This window comes from Phocoena sinus, chromosome 1 (genome assembly GCF_008692025.1).
Source record: "Phocoena sinus isolate mPhoSin1 chromosome 1, mPhoSin1.pri, whole genome shotgun sequence".
Lineage (NCBI taxonomy): Eukaryota > Metazoa > Chordata > Mammalia > Artiodactyla > Phocoenidae > Phocoena > Phocoena sinus.
In genome coordinates, this window is record NC_045763.1 from 109,109,659 (window position 1) to 109,127,790 (window position 18,132).

The 18,132-nt window shown below is 42.8% G+C and overlaps 3 non-coding genes across 3 annotated transcripts; 1 reads left to right on the plus strand and 2 right to left on the minus strand.

The window, feature by feature from the left end:
• Window positions 1-9,884: 9,884 nt before the first annotated feature.
• Window positions 9,885-9,958, minus strand: TRNAV-CAC. The gene has a single exon. It is a non-coding gene; the product is annotated as a tRNA-Val (tRNA).
• A 6,094-nt stretch (window positions 9,959-16,052) lies between these two features.
• TRNAN-GUU lies at window positions 16,053-16,126 on the minus strand. Its single transcript has one exon. It is a non-coding gene; the product is annotated as a tRNA-Asn (tRNA).
• A 1,934-nt stretch (window positions 16,127-18,060) lies between these two features.
• On the plus strand, window positions 18,061-18,132 carry TRNAQ-CUG. Its single transcript has one exon. It is a non-coding gene; the product is annotated as a tRNA-Gln (tRNA).

Sequence of the window (18,132 nt, forward strand, 5' to 3'; positions counted from 1 at the left end):
CTCTGTGTACGACCTGCCAGTGTCCTCCCTTTGGCACCTGTGAGTTACTTAAGCCTAATTGAACTACTTTCCTCATCAGAATTTCTCAATTTCATATACCCTCCCCCTTCCTTGACATATTGATTCTTAACAGAGCAAGATTTGTTCGTGAACACTTGCTTCTCTCTTTGCCGCAGTATGAACAGTGGAATGTCAGCTTAGGGTCATGGTTGTGAGCAACATATAAGTAAGTACTCAGACATCCGATACTGAAGGGAAGCCAAAAATCTGAGGACAGCAAAAATATCCCAGTAACTACTTTGAACTTACTTTTCCTCCTAACCCAGGACAAAGCAGAAGAAAAAGTATCAACATCACTTTAACAATAACCAAGTGGCATTAAACTTTTAAAAACTGAGGCATAATATGCATAAAGTACAAAGAGTAACAGTTCCAAAACCATTACCAGTGTACACCAACCTGAATAACCTGAATAACGAAGCAGTACCCAGACTAAGGTATGGAAAATTACCAGGTCACAAAAGGCTTCCTTATGATTCTTCCCGTGCAAGAGCTCGGAGTAATCACACACATACCCCTCCCAACCTCTCTGCCTGTTACTTTCACATAAATAGAATCACAAGAAAACACAGGGGTTTGAGGGGGGGAGGGGCATGGGTCTGACTTCGACTCGATATTATATCTATAAAATTTAACCATATTTTTCATGTAGTTCTTTGTCTCTGAATGTATTCCTTGTAAGAATATAACCCTACATAGTTTTCTACTATTGAACACTACAGTTGTTTCCAGCTGAGGATATTCTGAAATGGTACTAACCTTCTTTTACGAATTTTGGTGGACATACACATTTCTCTAGGGCACCCATTCCAACAGCCAGCACGCAGACCCAGACACTTTGTCTCCAGAGCCCTTCCCCTTGGCCACCATGCTCACGGGTAACTGAGAAAACTTCACTGAGATTTGCATCCCTTCCTTGTTCAACCTCCAAGATTTCAAAAGGAAAAGAAGATTGAAAGGTAGGCCTACAAAACTCCCCAAACTAGTTAATGAAATGAAGAAGAAGAAGAGGAGAAAGAGGACACAGGACCTTTGGAGAAGCCACAACGTTAGATGCAGAGAGAATGACGATGAGCTTGTTAAACACATACTAACTGGAAACTGTCTATTTAAAGACTAAGAAGGACCTATCTTCCAACAATTGAAGGCCTAAACTTTCCCTTTCCATGGCAGTCTCCACCCAAGAATACATTTCAAAGCTCCCAATATAGTGTATACAGATGTGAATATGAAAATCATACTTCAACACTAGTAGTAAAGAGATTATTTTTGAATTTGGTTTATTTTTTATACAGCAGGTTCTTATTAGTAATTTTATACATATTAGTGTATATATGTCAATACCAATCTCCCAATTCATCCCACCACCACCAACCCCTCTGCCACTTTCCCCACGTTGGTGTCCATGTGTTTGTTCTCTACAGCTGTGTCTATCTTTCTGCCCTGCAAACAAGATCACCAGAACCATTTTTCTAGGTTCCACATATATGCGTTAATATACGATAGTTGTTTTTCTCTTTCTGACTTACTTCATGGAGTAAAGAGAGTTTGAATGAGTTAGCTCACATGGTTCCTAATAAAAATGGGAAACAGTTATTAGGATGTTGTCATTAAAAAAGACAGGATTTATAAAAGAGCCAGAAGTGAGAAGAGAGGAAACACACACACACACACACACACACACACTCACACACACAAAGCCTGAGAAAGGGGAGTTTTCCCTTTCCTTGAGGAACAGATAGCTGAAAGCCATCAAACACCTAGTCTGGACGGGTTAATCTAGTGACGTTCCGAACTAACAAGGTAAACGCTTTTGGCTATGTGTGGATGCTCCAAAAATTCTTCAGCGTTTAGTGGTGACGTGAATGTGGCGGCTTTTCTTTGTGTACGACCTGCCAGTGTCCTCCCTTTGGCACCTGTGAGTTACTTCAGCCTAATTGAACTACTTTCCTCATCAGAATTCCTCAATTTCATATACCCTCCCCCTTCCTTGACATATTGGTTCTTAACAGAGCAAGATTTGATCATGAACACTTGCTTCTCTCTTTGCCGCAGTATGAACAGTGGAATGTCAGCTTAGGGTCATGGCTGTGAGCAACATATAAGTAAGTACTCAGACATCCGATACTGAAGGGAAGCCAAAAATCTGAGGACAACAAAAATATCCCAGTAAGTACTTTGAACTTACTTTTCCTCTTAGCCCAGGACAAAGCCGAAGAAAAAGTATCAACATCACTTCAACAATAACCAAGTGGCATTAAACTTTTAAAAACTGAGGCATAATATGCATAAAGTACAAAGAGTGTACAGTTCCCACACCATTACCAGTGTACACCAACGTGAATAACTGATGGAGCAACCTGAATAACTAAGGTGTGGAAAATTACGACCACAAAAGGCTTCCTCATGACTCTTCCCATGCAAGAGCTCAGAGTAATCACGCACATACCCCTCCCAACCTCTCTGTTACTTTCACATAAATTGGATCACAGGGCATGCACTGGGGCTGGGGGCCTGGAGGGGCATGGGTCTGACTTCTTTCACTCAACATTATGTCTATGAAATTTAATCCTATTTTTCACACAGTTCTTTGTCTCTGTGTGTATTCCTTGTAAGAATATAACTCTCCATGGTTTTCTACTGTTGGACATTTCAGTTGTTTCCAGTTGAGGACATTCTGAAATGGTACGAACATTTTTTTGTGACTTTGGTTGAACATACACATTTTTCTAAGGCACCCCATTCCAGCAGAATAATGCCAATGTTGACTTTAAAATAAATACTTTTAGGGGCTTCCCTGGTTGCGCATTGGTAAAGAATCTGCCTGACAATGCAGGGGACACGGGGTAGAGCCGTGGTCTGGGAAGATTCCATGTGTTGTGGTGCAACTAAGCCCGTGCACCCCAGCCACTGAGCCTACGCTCTAGAGCCCGTGAGCCACAACTACTGAGCCCTCATGCCACAACTACTGACACCTGCGTGCTGAGAGCCCATGCTCTGCAACAAGAGAAGCCACCACGATGAAGAGTAGGCCCCAAACACTGCAACTAGAGAAAGCCCTCGCCCAGCAACGGACACCCAACGCAGCCAAAAACAAAGAAGCAAAATAAATGCAAAAAATTTATAAATATAAAAATAAATAAAAGTTGGGGGGTTTTTTGTTTTTTTCCAGCAAAAAGGGTTTATTCAGGAATAGCGGAAGAATTGCAATTCAGGACAAGCAAACTATAGCAAAAGCCATAGGCAAATCCCACAAACAAAGGACAGGAAGGAACCTTACTTACAGAGAAAGAGGAGGGAGCTGAGGGAGGTTGTTTTGAAACCAAGCCCTTTGAAGAAAAGTGAAAGTTCAGGGTGATGACGGTTTCTCATTGCCAAGTTGCTGATTTCTTGCAGGAGATGCAACGTACATGTTTTTCTGTTGGGGCCTGTAATCGATGATTCTTTCCTATTGATGCTTCTTCTGTCTGGGTCTGTAACTGATGATACTTTCTGTCTTTGGATTTGAGTGGTACCCCATGAGAGCTCCCACTTCTAGTCTCCCGCCTTCATTTTAGTGACGTTTCCCTTTATTAGTTTTCAAACCTGTCACAAGGAATTTTGAATTTTCTAGTTTAATCTATTTTAATGTTTTAGGAGACTTACTACATCAAAATATTATCATTACAACCTGTGGCCCTAGCAACTTTCAAGTGTTCAGTAGCTACATGTGGCTTGTACCTATCATATTGGAGAGCACAGGTCAATGGTATAGCACAGCTAAAAGTACGATTCCTGGGCCACAGCATATAACTGTGTATGTATGACTCTCAGTTGATGGTGCCAAAGTTATTTCCAACCTGTTGAACTTTTTTATACCCTTTCCAGAAATGAATAAGAATTTCCAGTGCTCTCCATCTTGTCAACATTTGGTTTTGTTTGTCCTTTTATGTTAAAAGTAAGCTTTATTGAGGTGTAATTTATATAGTAAAATCTGCCAACATTAAATTATTCTACATTCTTTTCAATGATATCATTTCTGTGCAAAGCTGGATTTTGGTGCTTGCTTGATAAAAAGCAAGGGCCATGCAAAAAATGAATGTGTAACGAGAAGCAAGGAGGCGCTTTGAGAAGGTTTCAGAAGCTGTGCAGTGTGCATTAAGGTTATGATTCTGCCGTGTCAGAGCAGTGAAAACACAAGCCACTCTACTGAACTTTTGTCAAGAGAACACATAAGAATAGCCACAGCACCAGCCGCAAACCTACAAAATATAGAAATATATGTGAACCCAAAAAACAACAGTATTCCCCAATGAAAGTGCTGTTGTGAGCCAACCTATAAGGAAATTAGGGCAAACTGGAAGGACAAAAACACAGAGAATTTTCAGGCAACCAAAGATGATTCGTTAATTAAATCAATTTAATGTTAGTCAAAGGATTAAAGTTAACTCTTGAACTTGCAATTTAAACTGACACATGATGGAACATGACAATGTTGGAATCATATATTCGTATATATGGAATCACATATTAGATGACACCTAAAAGTATTTACCAGAAATTGTAAGTGGCATAATTGAGTCATCTGGTTTCTAGAATTACAAGTAGTCATTCCTCTTTAAAGATATTAGTGTATTTAGTTTACTTGACTAGTATATTTAATATACTTCAACAGATAAATTTAAATGATTAGACGTTGAAATCTTAGTGAATATGTTTGCTTATTTAACCGGTACAACCAGTATAGGAAATTTAGGAAGTCCAACTTAACTCAGATGTTCAAACCAAAATAAAGCCAAGACTTACATACTAGAATATTATACTACCATTATTTTCTACATTATAAGATAATCTGAAAATATATTTATAGTCATTTTTAGACCAAAATTATTAAACCAATCTAAGTTTTGTGAGTAACCTCGATAAAAACACACCACATGACATAAACATTTTAAATGTCATTATATATAAAATGTATAAATTATTTAAATTGCTTAAAAGTATAAAGGGTCATCTTTGTAATCAATTTCATTTCGTTTCTCACTGTTGTTCCAAGTAATCAAGACCATTAATTTAATCTACAGCTAAATCTGTTATTGTTCCTTGTCACCAATTCAACAACAAAATTTTTCCTTATATAAGTACCACATTGAAAACATACGTAGTAAAGCGTTTTCCCCTGTAATTCTTAATTTTCTTATTTTAAATTTATGTAAGTGATTATTACTATTCTGAAATTAATTGGGGAATTAATTTTTAATTCATTTAAATTTTCAGAGGCCTGATTTGTCTATTGTCTCCAAAGGAAGAGAAAGTATATTTTTTGTTTCTGAGAAAATATACTTAAAGGAAAAAAAAATTAATCAAACTAGTGGGCATTATTTAACGTGAAAGCAGAGGCAACGATATGGATTAAGAGCAATTGACAGTGAGGGAAACAAAATGAAATAAGTCAGCCACATTAGGTCCTTGAAGGAAGCTCATTAATGAAAATCGGAGTACTTCTGTGATATGCTTTTGAGTCTCCAGGGCATGTATCTGTGCATGACGTCATTGCTCCTCATCCATCTGTATTAAGGACTGAACTGGCTTACATTTCTGGAAGGTTTAAATCTTGACTTGTAGGGTTGTCACAAGTGCTCATGTTGCTGACTTTGTTGCTTGTTTGTAATGATATAAATGTCTTTCCTCTGCTTTCTGTAGTCTGATTTAAGTAATCCCTAAAGGACATTTGTTTGAATTTTTTCAGTTATTCAGAGACTTGAGTATACCAATGAAAGAAAGCTGCGTATTCCATCCTAAAATTTCTATATTCTTCCTGTATTACTCCCCTTTATTAATGTGGAGCTCCATATGAGGAAACCATTTCATATTAAGATCATCCTTATTGTAGCTCCTACACTTTTGCAGTTATTGACAAGGATTGCCTTGGCCCATGCGGTTTTTACCAAATAGAGGAAAGACAAGAGGTGCACAGCTTCTCACTGCTGTGGTGTCACATAGCAGGAAATACCAGAATCCTCAGGACAAGTATCAGATAAGAAAGACTCATGGTCCAGATTAGCTGTCATCTTCTACCTAACAGGGAATAGATCCCTGTCAAACACCACCCAACAGGGATTATCCCCAGAAGTTCACTTCCTAAAATTAAAACCAGAATCCCGCACTGAGAGGAGAAATTAGTGATGCACAAATGAGAGAGAGAGAGAGAGAGAGAGAGAAAAAAAAAATCCTTGTCCAGTAACCACACAGTACGAAAAAGCCAAAATACTCAATTTCTGCGCATGAGATTTAACAGAACAGAGGAAACATGAGCTACTAACTCTAAGGATCCAGGTCTGAAGCAAGAACCTGTGGGGGGAGCCAGGATTCTGTTGGCTCCCACGATGTGTCTTAGATGGGCTAAGTTTTATAGTCACATCCAAAAAAAAAAAACAAAAAACTGACAAGGAATAACATAGAAACACTTATTCCCCTTTTTATATGAGGAAGGACAGGCATTAGATTGTTTTCATCAAATTAAAAGTATAAGCAAATTTTATAAATAAAAGAGAAAAGGGGAGAAGGGAAAAACCTCTGGGATCAGCGAGATTCTTCTCTTTGGATAAGTTGCTTGGCAGGACGTTATCAAAGAGGTCATTCTGGGCAGTCTTCTCTGGACCCTGTTGACTAGGTCAGCAGAGAAAACAATTCCAGTTCTTGGAGGATTTAAAAAATATTGAATGTTGAGCTTTCGAACATATGCAATAGAATATCTCTGTGGAATGCCCACAATGTCCCTCTGTTGTCCTTCCCCTTACTTATGTCGGGAGGGCACTGCTCCCTTTATTAGTTAGACTATCATAGAGAGATGTATACAAAGATTGCTGTGTTGGCAAGTAAATGAAGAAAGGGACATTGAAAGACTGGAAAATAAAATGGCATATGCTTCAGTCCCACTTCTGTGGGAGGAAAATCTGAAGGATTTACCAACATTAGAAACATTAAAGGTAGCACTTGCACTTCCAGTTCCCTACGCTATGGAAACACCTGCACAAGTGGTCAGAGGTGTGTGTACGATAATGATGGTTGCAGCATATTCGTCATCGTGAAGCCATGAAACCAAGTAATACACAACCATGGAAGAAAGGCCTTTATCAGAAACAATGCAGAGGAGAATTATGATGATGGGTTCACTGCTGACATCATTCATAGAACAAGTACTAACGTTCACAGATGAAAAGTTTAAGACACATAAAATATGACTTTCTTGTCCAAGTCTATAGACTTGGCCGAATAAAGACTATCCCACCAGACCGTGGATTTCTGGATCTCTTTCAGGAGGCCGTAAGTTAGGCAAGTATAGAGTCCAATAGAGACGACAGACAATAGAGCTGGGAAAAGGAGTGTGGCCCAAGACTGGCAGCAGTCGTGAGGTGGACAGGACCCCGAACGCAGTTCGGTAAACTTTGTGGGAGCAGATGTACAGGTAATAATCAGCATGGAACACCGGGAATGGTAATCAACACGGAAAACCTTGAATTGGTTCTAAAACCTCTTCCACCGTCCCTGTGTGGGCTCGAACCAAAAACCTTCCGATTAACAGCCTAACACCCTATCCCCCTAAGCCACAGAGACAGCAGCACGTGACTCTTCTGGACTCTCTATGGAGTAGACACTTACTAATTCCCAGGGTGTGCCACCTTTCTTGCAGGAAAATGGTACCACTTCCAAAGCCTCGGAAGAACGGACGGTTTAGAGAGTTAATCACACTGGACCTGAGACTGGGTCAAGGTCAGGAAAAGACAACAGTAAGCACTATTATCATAGGACAGCCAACCTTGCAGACAATTGTGACAAGCACTTGAGAATACTCTCCCTGCCTTTGACGCATTCATTTCCCATCTGCTCCTCTCATCCTCCCACTCACTACAGGGAAGGATTCCTCACCTTTGTGTTCTGTCAGAACCCTTTACGCTCCCTGCAGGGCACAGAGATCCAGGCAACAGCCAAGGGGCAGCTGCACTTCCCCGAAGGGCCTTTCCCGAGGTAGGCGGCTCCAGCGCTCAGGCTGACCCAAGACCCCACTGCCCGCCAAGGCAACCGGGAGGAGACCGGAGGGCAGCCGGTGCGGGGGGATTCCTACTAGCACAGAACGTCTCCTGCCTGCACTTCGGGGGGAGCTGAATAAAACTCCTCCTGAAGCTTCTCTACAGCCTGAAGAGAACGGATTTCAGGTTCCTGAAAGGGCAAGGGGGCGTCCCCGCGAGGACAAAGGCTTCCCCTGGTCTTGGAGGACAAGTCCCGCAGAAGCTGGCTTTGAGAGACACGCCAAACGAAAGGAGCAATCTTGAGTGGAGATGTCTGCAAGGAACTCTCAAGTGGTGTCGCCATTCTTATATACGGAGAGAGAGTGAGAAACCCAACGTGAGAAAGTGTTTACTGTGCACTTACGTATAGAATATACGATGTTAATACTCTTGCAACATTTTTGTATGTTTCAAAGGGTTTGGGTTTTGGTTTTTAATGAACTTTTGGAACTCGAGTCCCCGATGCTCTTGGGATGAAAACTCTGTAAGTAAGTCTTCGGGTTTGTAACATGCAGGGAGAAAAGAGCCGAGGCGAGAGCTGGCCAGCCCAGGCTATTCATTACATCTCAACTCCTCCAGCCTGCGCGATGTCAAGGACCCTGAGGCCGGGACTCACCGGCATTTGGGGACTCGGTGCAGAAGCTCTTCTGCATCTGAACCTTGAAGTAAAACACAGCTCTGGTCGGGGCAGGAAGAGGAAGACTCCTGCCAGTGGAGATGCTGAAGTGGAAAAAAACGGGGGGGGGGGCGGGGGGGGGGGGCGGGAAAAAGCGTCCCTGACCGGGAATCGAACCCGGGCCGCAGCGGTGAAAGCGCCGAAACCTAGCCACTAGACCACCAGGGAACCACTGAGGACCTTTGACTTAGCATCTCCAAATGAAAATTGTAAAACTAAAGATTACACTTCAGAGACTCGGAGAGCAGGAACGGAGATTTCCCAGAAGCCCAGGGCTGAATGCTGCTGTGCAAGGCTCCCAGCCCTTGCCCGGCTGCTCATCACCCTTCACATCTGCAGTCCTGGGCGACGCTGTAGGCTCTGAGACAGGACACAAGGTCCGTCCTGGTCTAGCTTCAGTGCTGTGTGCTGCCGAGCCAAGGTCATGCTCTCTTTCTGAACCTCGGTTTTCTCTTGAGTCAGGTGCCAACTGCGATGTCAGCAGGTGATGGGCGGATCCGTCCACTTGCTGATGTCGGCCCTGGCCCCGGGGGCTCTCCTGGTTAACGGCACCGGTACGGGCTCCTTCCCCCTCCGCGACCAGCTCAGTTCGTGGAGCCTGACATTGTTCATTTCCGTGTCTTTGGCTCGAGTCCCCGGTGCACAGCTGGGTTCGGTCTCTTTTGTTCCGTCACGCAAATCAAACTGATGCGTAAGTGTGCCGAGGTGGGGGAAAGCCAAGTGTGAAGGGATGAACTTGTGTGAAGCCAAGCCAGGGATGAACTCCTTGGTTTCCAGAGACATAACTCGCGTGAACATGTGCAAGACATTTAGGCGCCTGCTTAGGAGGTGGGGGGATTTCCGGATGTAAAAATGAGCCGAAGTCAGCTTTGTCCTTTGCGCACTTGGGTCAGCTGGCTGTGGCCTGGACTCCGCAGTGACTCAGAGCGGAGAAAGGAGGGCTGGCTCCTAGCGCTGAGCAGGTTCTCAGGCAGCCACGGAACTCCTGGCCTGTACCTTGGGGATGGAAAATGCAGCTGCGCCCGCTGCCTCAGCCCCTGCCTTTCGCCCGTTTTGCTTTTTTGAAAAGGAAGGTAAAAGTTTCAGAAAGGAAGAATGTCTGTTTCCGCCCGGTTTCGAACCGGGGACCTTTCGCGTGTGAGGCGAACGCTGATAACCGCTACACTACGGAAACACGGCAGGTGCTACAGCTTAGTGACACACTCCTGAAATCCGTAGGTCCTGCCACCACTATCCTAGTCGCCAACTTTTTAAACTGAAGAATGAACCTTGAAGCCCCAAGATCTCTCAGGCAAGGAGTCTGCGACTTCCGAGAGGCCCTGGTTTTAGGGTTCCGAGCCTGCCCCGAAGGGAGGACCCCCCGAGCCTCCCACAGTCGGCCTTTGGGCTCCCTCACGGACCGCAGAGTCCTCGGATCCACAGCTATGCCCCCGAGTGCAGGGGTCGCCCCCGCTGACTCCTCAGCTCCCAGAAGCCGCGGGAGCCGGGGGTTCGCGCAAGTGCCCTTTGGGTCTAAGGCGAAAAGGTAGAGAATTAGGTTCATTCCAGTGAGCTTCTCTCTCTCTGGAGCTGATCCTGTGGGTCCTAGCTGCATTTCTCCAAAGCCTTCAAACAGAATTCCTTTAATCCACACTTGACTTAGTCGTTGTCAGGGTAAATGCTAGCTTGCCACAAACACCCTGTCATAACTGAGGGAGGAAATCTACAACTTCCAGGTAAATTCTATTTTCTTCCTTTGATTTCTTCAAAGAACAACAACCAAAAAGAGAGGTCACTGGTACATACTTGCAACATATAAGTAAGTAGTCAGACATCCGATACCGAAGGGAAGCCAAAAATCTGAGGACAACAAAAATATCCCAGTAAGTACTCTGAACTTACTTTTCCTCCTAGCCCAGTACAAAGCCGAAGAAAAAGTATCAACATCACTTTAACAATAACCAAGTGGCATTAAACTTTTAAAAACTGAGGCATAATATGCATAAAGTACAAAGAGTGTACAGTTCCCACACCATTCCCAGTGTACACCAACGTGAATAACTGATGGAGCAACCTGAATAACTAAGGTGTGGAAAATTACGACCACAAAAGGCTTCCTCATGACTCTTCCCATGCAAGAGCTCAGAGTAATCACGCACATACCCCTCCCAACTTCTCTGCCTGTTACTTTCACATAAATTGGATCACAGGGCATGCACTGGGGCTGGGGGCCTGGAGGGGCATGGGTCTGACTTCTTTCACTCCACATTATGTCTATGAAATTTAATCCTATTTTTCACGTAGTTCTTTGTCTCTGTGTGTATTCCTTGTAAGAATATAACTCTCCATAGATTTCTACTGTTGGACATTTCAGTTGTTTCCAGTTGAGGATATTCTGAAAAGGTATGAACATTTTTTTTTTGACTTTTGGTGAACATACACATTTTTCTAGGGCACCCCATTGCAGCAGAATAATGCCAGTGTTGACTTTAAAAATAGTACTTTTGGGGACTCCCCTGGTTGCGCATTGGTTAAGAATCCGCCTGCCAAGGCAGGGGATACGGGGTCGAGCCCTGGTCCGGGAAGATCCCACGTGTTGTGGAGCAACTAAGCCCGTGCACCCCAGCCACTGAGCCTACGCTCTAGAGCCCGTGAGCCACAACTACTGAGCCCTCGTGCCACAACTACTGATGCCTGCGCGCCGAGATCCCATGCTCCGCAACAAAAGAAGCCACCACGATGAAGAGTAGGCCCCAAACACTGCAACTAGAGAAAGCCGTGGCCGAGCAATGGAGACCCAATGCGGCCAAAAACAAAGAAGCAAAATAAATGTAAAAACTTTATAAATATAAAAATATATAAAAGTTGGGATTTTTTTTGTTTTTTTCTTGCAAAAAGGGTTATTCAGGAATAGCAGAAGAATTGCAATTCAGGACAAGCAAGCTATAGCAAAAGCCATAGGCAAGTCCTACAAATAAAAGACAGGAAGGAACGTTACTTAACAGAAAGAGGAGGAAGCTGAGGGAGGTTGTTTTGAAACCAAGCCCTTTGAAGAAAAGTGAAAGTTCAGGGTGATGAAGGTTTCTCATTGCCAAGTTGCTGGTTTCCTGCAGGAGATGCAACGTACATGTTTTTCTGTTGGGGCCTGTAATCGATGATTCTTTCCTATTGATGCTTCTTCTGTCTGGGTCTGTAACTGACGATACTTTCTGTCTTTGAACTTGAGTGGTACCCCGTGAGAGCTCCCACTTCTGGTCTCCCGACTTCATTTTAGTGACGTTTCCCTTTATTAGTTTTCAAACCTGTCACAAGGAATTTTGAATTTTCTAGTTTAATCTATTTTAATGCTTTAGGAGACTTACTACATCAAACTATTATCACTACAACCTGTGGCCCTAGCAACTTTCAAGTGTTCAATAGCCCTATGTGGCCTGTACCTATCATATTGGAGAGCACAGGTCAAAGGTGTAGCACAGCTACCAGTACGATTTCTGGGACACAGCATATACCTGTGTATGTATGACCCTCAGTTGATGCTGCCAAATTTTTTTCCAACCTGTTGAACTTTTTTATACCCTTTCCAGAAATGAATAAGAATTTCCAGCGCTCTCCATCCTGTCAACATTTGGTTTTGTTTGTCCTTTTATGTTAAAAGTAAGCTTTATTGAGGTGTAATTTACATAGTAAAATCTGCCAACATTAGATTAGTCTACATGCTTTTCAATGATATCATTTCTGTGCAAAGCTGGATTTTGGTGCTTGCTGTGATAAAAAGCAAGGGCCATGCAAAAAATGAATGTGTAACGAGAAGCAAGGAGGCGCTTTGAGAAGGTTTCAGAAGCTGTGCAGTGTGCATTAAGGTTATGATTCTGCCGTGTCAGAGCAGTGAAAACACAAGCCACTCTACTGAACTTTTGTCAAGGGAACACATAAGAATAGCCACAGCACCAGCCGCAAACCTACAAAATATAGAAATATACGTGAACCCAGAAAACAACAGCATTCCCCAACGAAAGCGCTGTTGTCAGCCAACCTATCAGGAAATCAGGGCAAACGGGAAGGACAAAGACAGAGAGAATTTTCAGGCAACCAAAGATGATTCATTAATCAAATCAAGTTAATGTTAGTCAAAGATTTAAATTTAACTCTAGATGTTGAATTTGTAATTTAAGCTGACACATGATGGAACGTGAGAATGTTGGAATCATATATTCGTATATATGGAATCACATATTAGATGACACCTAAAAATATTTACCAGAAATTGTAAGTGGCATAATTGGGTCGTCTGGTTTCTAGAATTACAAGTAGTCATTCCTCTTTAAAGGTATTAGTATATTTAATGTACTTGACTAGTATATTTAATATACTTCAACACATAAATTTAAATGATTTTTTTAATGACATTGAAATCTTCCTGAATATGTTTCCTTATTTAACTGGTACAACCAGTATAAGAAATTTAAGAAGTCCAACTTAACTCAGATGTTGAAGCCAAAATAAAGCCAAGACTTACATACCAGAATATTATACCACCATTATTTTCTACATTTTAAGATAATCTGAAAAAATATATATAGTCATTTGTAGACCAAAATTATTAAACCAATCTAAGTTTTCTGAGTAACCTCGATAAAAACACACCACATGACATAAACATTTTAAATGTCATTATAAATAAAACGTATAAATTATTTAAATTGCTTAAAAGTATTAACGGTTGTCTTTATAATCAATTTCATTTCATTTCTCACTGTTCTTCCAAGTAATCAAGACCATTAATTTAATCTACAGCTAAATCTGTTATAGTTCCTTGTCACCAATTCAACAAAATTTTTCCTCATATAAATACCACATTGAAAGCATAAGTAGTAATGCGTTTTTCCCAGAAGTTCTTAATTTTCTTATTTTATATTTACATAAGTGATTATTACTTTTCTGAAATTAATTGGGAAATTAATTTTTAATTAATTTAAAGTTTTAGAGGCCAAATTTGTCTATTCTATCCCAAGGAAGAGAAAGTATATTGTTTTGTTTCTGAGAAAATATATTTAAAGGGAAAAAAATTCATCAAACTAGTGCGCATTATTTAAGGTGAAAGCAGAGGCAACGATGTGTATTAACAGCAACTAACAGTGAGGGAAACAAAATGAAATAAGTGAGCCAAATTAGGTCATTGAAGGAAGCTCATTCATGAAAATCGGAGTACTTGTGTGATATGCTTTTGAGTTTCCAGGGTATGTATCTGTGCATGACGTCATTGCTCCTCATCCATCTGTATTAAGGACTGAACTGGCTTACAGTTCTGGAAGGTTTAAATCTTGACTTGTAGGGTTGCCACAAGTGCTCATGTTGCTGACTTGGTTGCTTGTTTGTAATGATATAAATGTCTTTCCTCTGCTTCCTGTAGTCTGATGTAAGCAATCCCTAAAGGACATTTGTTTGAATTTTTTCAGTTATTTAGAAACTTGAGTATACCAATGAAAAGAAATCTGCGTATTCCATGCTAAAAATTCAATATTCTTCCTGTATTAATCCCCTTATTCCTGTGAAGCTCCTTATGAGGGAACCATTGCATATTAAGATCATCCTTATTGTACCTACTACACTTTTGCCGTTATTGACAAGGATTGCCTTGACCCACGCGGTTTTTCCCAAATAGTGGAAAGACAAGAGGTGGACAGCTTCTCACTGCTGCGGTGTCACATAGCAGGAAATACCAGAATCCTCAGGACAGGCATCAGACAAAAAAGACTCATGGTCCAGATTAGCTGTCATCTTCTACCTAACAGCGAATGGATCCCTGTCAACCACCATCAAACAGGGATTATCCCCAGAAGTTCACTTCCTAAAATTAAAACCAGAATCCCGCACTGAGAGGAGAAATTAGTGATGCACAAATGAGACGGAGAGAGAGAAAATCCTTGTCCAGAAAGCACACAGTATGAAAAAGCCAAAATGCTCAATTTCTGCACATGAGATTTAACAGAACAGAGAAAACATGAGCTAGTAACTCTAAGGGTCCAGGTCTGAAGCAGGAACCTGTGGGGGGGCAGGATTCTGTTGGCTCCCACGATGTGTCTTAGATGGGCTAAGTTTCATAGTCACAGCCAAAAAACACAGAAACAAACAAACAAACAAAAAACTGACAAGGAATAACATAGAAACACTTATTCCCATGCTAATTTCCCATTTTATAGGAGGAAGGACAGGCATTCGATTGTTTTCATCAAATTAAAAGTATAAGCAAATTTTATAAATAAAAGAGAAAAGGGGAGAAGGGAAAAACCTCTGGGATCAGCGAGATTCTTCTCTTTGGATAAGTTGCTTGGCAGGACGTTATCAAAGAGGTCATTCTGGGCAGTCTTCTCTGGACCCTGTTGACTAGGTCAGCAGAGAAAACAATTCCAGTTCTTGGAGGATTTAAAAAATATTGAATGTTGAGCTTTCGAACATATGCAATAGAATATCTCTGTGGAATGCCCACAATGTCCCTCTGTTGTCCTTCCCCTTACTTATGTCGGGAGGGCACTGCTCCCTTTATTAGTTAGACTATCATAGAGAGATGTATACAAAGATTGCTGTGTTGGCAAGTAAATGAAGAAAGGGACATTGAAAGACTGGAAAATAAAATGGCATATGCTTCAGTCCCACTTCTGTGGGAGGAAAATCTGAAGGATTTACCAACATTAGAAGCATAGAAACACTAAAGGTAGCACTTGCACTTCCAGTTCCCTACGCTATGGAAACACCTGCACGAGTGGTCAGAGGTGTGTGTACGATAATGACGGTTGCAGCATATTCGTCATCGTGAAACCATGAAACCAAGTAATACACAACCATGGAAGAAAGGCCTTTATCAGAAACAATGCAGAGGAGAATTATGATGATGGGTTCACTGCTGACATCATTCATAGAACAAGTACTAACGTTCACAGATGAAAAGTTTAAGACACATAAAATATGACTTTCTTGTCCAAGTCTATAGACTTGGCAGAATAAAGACTTTATCCCACCGGACCGTGGCTTCCTGGATCTCTTTCAGGAGGTCGTGAGTTAGGCAAGTATGGAGTCCAGTAGAGACGATAGACAATAGAGCTGGGAAGGGGAGTGTGGCCCAAGACTGGCAGCAGTGGTGAGGTGGACAGGACCCCGAACACAGTTCGGTAAACTTTGTGGGAGCAGATGTACAGGTAATAATCAGCATGGAACGCCTGGAATGGTATTCAGCACCGAAAACCCTGGATGGGTTCTGGGGAAAAAAAAAAAAGAAAAGAAAACTCTCCCACCGTCCCTGGGTGGGCTCGAACCACCAACCTTTCGGTTAACAGCCGAACGCGCTAACCGATTGCGCCACAGAGACTACAGCACGTGCCTTTTCTGGACTCTCTTTGCAGTAGACACTTACTAATTCTCAGCATGTGCCGCCTGTCCCGCAGGAGAACGGTGCCAGTTCGAAAGCCTCGGAGAAACGGAAAGTTTAGAGCGATGAATGATGTTCTTTATCCTGTTTGAAACTGGTGCCTTAGGTGCCTTATCCGAAACTAAAAGGGCAGCAGAATGGCCTGACCCCGCCTTGCCCCTCACTCGTCTCAGATGCCAGCGCCCCCGGAGACACCCGGAGCCCGGCCCGGGACCCTCCGGGCCTGAACCGAATGGGGTCCAAGGATAGCTGAACTCCCGGTGGGCATCCATGACGGCTCTTCCTGTTTCCTCGCCGACACCCAATGAATGAGACTTTGCCCACCCTTCCGAGAGGCCTCCGGGGGCCGGTGTGGTGTTTTGGTTTCCTGTGTCCGTCACGCGATTTCCACAACGGCAGCAGTCGCCGTGATGGTCGCCCCTGCGTCCCCACGCCCAGAACAGGGTCTGGCACTCAGCAGGACGCTCCGGGTTTCCCGGCCATTCTGTGATCCCTCAACGTCCTTTCCACGGATTTCTTTTCTTCCTGTATCAGCCAGAGACCCCTTGTGGTCCTTGCACTCATAAACCTTGACTGACCTTGAAGTTCTCCTGGAGGAGCGCTTCGTGTTGTTTGTTGCCGCTCAGCTTCTTGATTTTCCAGAAGGAAGTTTCATCTTCTCCTCAGCCCGGTGCTGTGAACTTCCTCCTGGTAACAAGGGCCTCCTTCCTCCTTGAGTCAACTCTTGTCCAGTCCCTGGGACGTCTCCCAGCAACACTGGGCATCTTACTGACTCTGTTTTTTGGCCGACAGCTCTTTTCTTTTAATGCGAATTTTTCTGTTCTGTGTATTGGATAAGGGGAGAAATGGCTTTGGGAGAAAATGAAGAAGTAAAGGGGAAATGAAATAACGCAGATTATTATTTTGAGACATAGTGTGGATTTATACCTATTACACATGTAAATATTTAGTGTGGTGGTATTTTGTGTACATAAATACTGTATACACTGTCAGACAACTCGGATGCACATGCTCTATGACCCAGCAATGAGTGCTCTTGGGTACCTGGGTATGTGTACACTTCTTTTAAGCCAACTTCTGGGTCATGATATATTAAGAAATTGGAATGAAACTGACTTGCCCAAGCTGTGAGGAAAGAGTCTGTGACTGCCGAAGTGTCATAGCGCTGCCTTGTGGCCTCCACAGCACGTCGTTGATTTTGAGTCACCCCAGGTGAGTATGGCCTGGTTTGTCTCAGTGTTTGGTGTAAACGTTAATTGTTACTTGCACGGTAAATCTAACAAATCTACAGTGGTTGTAAGAAAAACTTAGCCCCCCTTCATCAGAAGTGTATGAAGAAGAAAAGGAGAGGTCTCCTGCCTCCCATGCCCATCCCACTGCTGACACACTTTATATATTACACGTAGGAGGTGGTGGCAGCTTTGGAGTGTCATCGGTGCTGTGTAGCCAAGGGACCCAGGAAGTCCCAAGTCCTGCCCTGACAATCGTCTGCCCTCTCTGGGCAATGGGAAAAGTGTGAAGGCGAAGAAAAGTAACACTACTATCTGCAGAAATTTTACCTCAGGATGGGACACTCTGGCAAACTGAGGCAGAATATGTGGTTTATGATGGAGACTTTCAGGGGCTCTTCCCTGGCCCGAAGCCCAAAGCGGATTTTACCTCATTTTCTGAGGTGCAAGTGAACTGAGAGAAGTCAATCAAAGGAGAGGAGCAGAGAGAAAGCAAGACGGAGGACCACCCACGCGGGTCAACCGTATTCAAGTCTTGTCGGGACCGTAGAAGAAATGCCCTGGGATTATCGCTGGGACGCGTGGAGGCTAAATAAGTACTTACTTCCCCATCTCTGGCGGCATAGAGCGAGCACGTTTCAAGCCGGTTCCATGGTGTAATGGTGAGCACTCTGGACTCTGAATCCAGCGATCCGAGTTCAAATCTCGGTGGGACCT